This window comes from Grammomys surdaster, unplaced genomic scaffold (genome assembly GCF_004785775.1).
Source record: "Grammomys surdaster isolate TR1022 unplaced genomic scaffold, NIH_TR_1.0 751, whole genome shotgun sequence".
NCBI classification, from domain to species: Eukaryota; Metazoa; Chordata; class Mammalia; order Rodentia; family Muridae; genus Grammomys; species Grammomys surdaster.
In genome coordinates this window covers 908950-912789 of record NW_021605170.1, presented here as the reverse complement: position 1 = coordinate 912789, position 3840 = coordinate 908950, and the positions used below count along the sequence as shown (strand labels likewise).

General features: G+C 43.4%; 1 pseudogene; it reads left to right on the top strand.

Moving 5' to 3' along the window:
* The first annotated feature begins 852 nt into the window (after positions 1 to 852).
* LOC114633770 lies at positions 853 to 2324 on the top strand (annotated as a pseudogene).
* Positions 2325 to 3840: the final 1516 nt, after the last annotated feature.

The window sequence follows — 3840 nt, the reverse complement described above, 5'->3', positions numbered from 1 at the left end:
AAGTGAAATCCTATTTCTGAGACGACTTGTACTTCAGTTGTAGAATTGACTGGAACAAATGTTACGGGCAGTGTCAGCTCTGAGAGTATGAACCTTCTGTTGCTTCCACAAACACATGAGCAATACCATCAATTTCGTGGACACCCTGGAGAGGCAGGTGCAAAGGTTTATCCTTGGGACTAGTGTTAAGACGTATCCACAGCTTCGAGCAGAGGGTTCCCATTAACACCTTCTTTCCCTCTGTGGAACAGAGGCATGTCTTTAGCTCCAACACTTTTTGTCACCATTCCAATCAGAAATTGGCACAAATGCCACCTGGTTAGTGTTATAGCCAGTTTTCTTAATGTCGGAATTGGCTTCCATAGCTCTTCTGGCTGTGGGTAGCTCAGTGGGATCCATTTTGGTAATACCCCAAATTAGTCATTTCACCACAGCACTTGTAAACCATGTAAACCCAGAAGTGCATGCTCACGGGCCTGCTGCTCTTGAAGGACTGGACTTAAAGTTCTCCAGCACTGAAACAAGAGTGTTGTGGTACACATCTGTAGTCCTAGAACTTGTGAAGTAGGAGCACAATGATCAAGAGTTGAAGGCTATCCTCAGCTACACATTAAGTCTGAGGCCAGCTCAGGCTATGTGACATGCAGCCCACCCCCAATTCCCTAACACTGGCAGCAACATTAGTGGGCACATTCAGTCTGCGATGTGCCTGTGTGTCATGATTTAGAGTCTCTTTGTTCTAGGACATCGTTGGGTCCCAGATGACTTAAGGATGGAGAAAGCAGCTTCTTCGCAACAGGTTTGCCATCAGAACGCAAGTGTTGTGAAAGCCACCGCTAATTCAAAGCAAAAATGGGAAAGGAAAAGACTCACATCAACATCGTGATTGGACACGTAGATTCCCGCAAGTCCACCACAACCAGCCACCTGATTTACAAATGTGGTGGAATCGACAACGAACCATCGAAAAGTTTGAGAAGGAGGCTGCCGAGATGGGAAAGGCTCCTTCAAGTACACCTGGGCCTTGGACAAACTGAAAGCTGAGCGTGAGTGTGGTATCACTATTGACATCTATCTCCCTGTGGAAATTTGAGACCAGCAAATACTACGTGACTATCATTGGTGCCCCAGGGCTCAGAGACTTCATCAAAAACATGATTACAGGCACATCTCAGGCTGATTGTGCTGTCCTGATTGTTGCTGCTGGTGTTGGTGAATTTGAAGCTGGTATCTCCAAGAACGGCAGACCCATGAGCATGCTCTTCTGGCTTACACCCTGGGTGTGAAACAGCTAATTGTTTATGTTAACAAAATGGATTCCGAGCCACCATACAGTCAGAAAAGATAGGAGGAAATTGTTAAGGAAGTCAGCACCTACATTAAGAAAATTGGCTACAACCCTGACACAGTAGCATTTGTGCCAATTTCTGGTTGGAATGGTGACAACATGTTGGAGCCAAGTGCTAATATGCTTTGGTTCAAGGGATGGAAAGTCACCCGCAAAGATGGCAGGGCCAGTGGCACCACACTGCTAGAAGCTTTGGACTGTATCCTGCCACCAACTCTTCCAACTGACAAGCCTCTGTGACAGCCCCTCCAGGCTCCAGGATGTCTGTCTATAAAATTGGGGGCATTGGCACTGTCCCCGTGGGCCAAGTGGAGACTGGTGTTCTCAAACCCAGCATGGTGGTTACCTTCGTGCCAGTCAACGTAACAGCTGAAGTCAGGTCTGTTGAAGTGCACCAAGAAGCTTTGAGTGAAGCTCTTCCTGGGAACAATGTGGGCTTCAATGTAAAGAATGTGTCCATTCTTGTAAAGACATGCCAACATTGCTGGTGACAGCAAAAATGACCTATCAATGGAAGCAGCTGGCTTCACTGCTCAGGTGATTATCCTGAACCATCAAGGCCAAATTAATGCTGGCTATGCTCCTGTTCTGGATTGTCACACAGTCCACATAGCATGCAAGTTTGCCGAGTTTAAAAGATTGATCGTCGTTCTGATAAGAAGCTGGAAGATGGCCCCAAATTCTTGAAGTCTGGTGATGCAGACATTGTTGATATGCTCCCTGGCAAGCCCATGTGTGTTGAGAGCTTCTCTGACTATCCTCCACTTGGTCATTTTACTGTTCCTGACATGAGGCAGACAGTTGCTATGGGTGTCATCAAAGCTGTGGACAAGAAGGTTCTGGAGCCAGCAAAGTCACCAAGTCTGCCCAGAAAGCTCAGAAAGCTAAATTAATATTATCCCTAACACCTGACACCCCAGTCATAATCAGTGGTGGAAGAACGGTCTCAGAACTGTTTGTCTCAATTGGCCATTGAAGTTTAATAGTAGAAGACTGGTTAATGATAACAATCCTTTTCAGAAGGAAAGAATGTTTTGTGGACCATTTTTTGTGTGTGTGTGTGTGTATGGCAATTTTAAGCTATTAATTTTCAAAATCAGTACTTTTTAATGGAAACAAATTGACCAAAAATTTGTCACAGAATTTTGAGACCCATTAAAACAAGTTTAATGAGGCAAAAAAAAAAAAAAAAAAAAAAGAAGAGGCTGGGCAGTGGTGGTGCACGCCTTTAATCCCAGCACTTGGGAGGCAGAGGCAGGCAGATCTCTGGGTTTGAGGCCAGCCTGGTCTACAGAGTGAGTTCCAGGACAGCCAGGAGTACACAGAGAAACCCTGTCTCGAAAAACAAAACAAACAAACAAAACAAACAAACAAACAAAAAGACTGGAGCAAGCAATCTGAGCAGGCAGAGGCATCTGGGCGTTGATTCTGCCTCTGCTCTTGACAGTGGATGTGATGTGACTAGCTGTTTCACATGACTGCCTTACATCCCTGCAATGGTCTGTAACCTGGAGTTACAAGCTACAATAAATCCCTTCCCCTAAGTTGCTTTGTCGGGGTTTCTTTATCACAACAAGAAAAACTCTTGATAGAATTCTGACAGTATACCTTCATAACATTAACTTAGGGAAGTTATCCAACGTCTCGTCCCTGGGAACAATTTTCATCTCTTAGTTCCAGTCTGTGACCTAGGGTAAAGCTGTCCCTCCACTGGTCTCATCTTGATGAAATTCTAAATATTAGTTGCCGCCATGAATCTCTATTCTTGAAGAATTGGTTTTTGTTGTTGTTGTTTTGTTTTGTTTTGAGACTGAGACTTACTATATAGCTCTGGCTGGCCTAGAACTTGCTGTGTAGAGCAAGCTGGCTTTAAACTCACAGAGAATTGCCTCTCAGTACTAGGATTAAAGGCATATGCCACTACACCTAGCTTCATAACTAGACTTTGTTCTGGTCTCTATGTTAGAATTTAATTTCCAATGACCTAGACAGTGTAGTGGTAATATGTAGAAAACGGTGCCTGGTCCAGCTTGTTCTGGGGCAGCCACCATGTTCCTTATTGACCATCCTTGACCATCCTGTTATCTCTTCAACAGCACCCAAGTCATTTTCTTCAATAGTGTAGCCACTTTTAAGTTGCCTGTGTGTCAGCAAGTAACTTCCCCATGTACATAAAAGCATCTCTAATAAAACCAGTGGATCACAAATGAAAGATTTGAAATTAGGAGGGGCACCTGGGAAAGAAGAAGGGGTTCAGTGCAAGCAGCAGAGTGATGAGGGAGTAATGGGGTGCAAAAGTACAGTATATACATTTATATACATATATGAAATAGAGAATAATATACACATATGAAATAGAGAATAAAACAGTATATACATATATGAAATAGCGAATAATACAGTCTATGCACATATGAAATGGTCAGAGAATAATACAGTATATACATATATGAAATGGTCAAAGAATACAGTAAATATATATGTATATATAT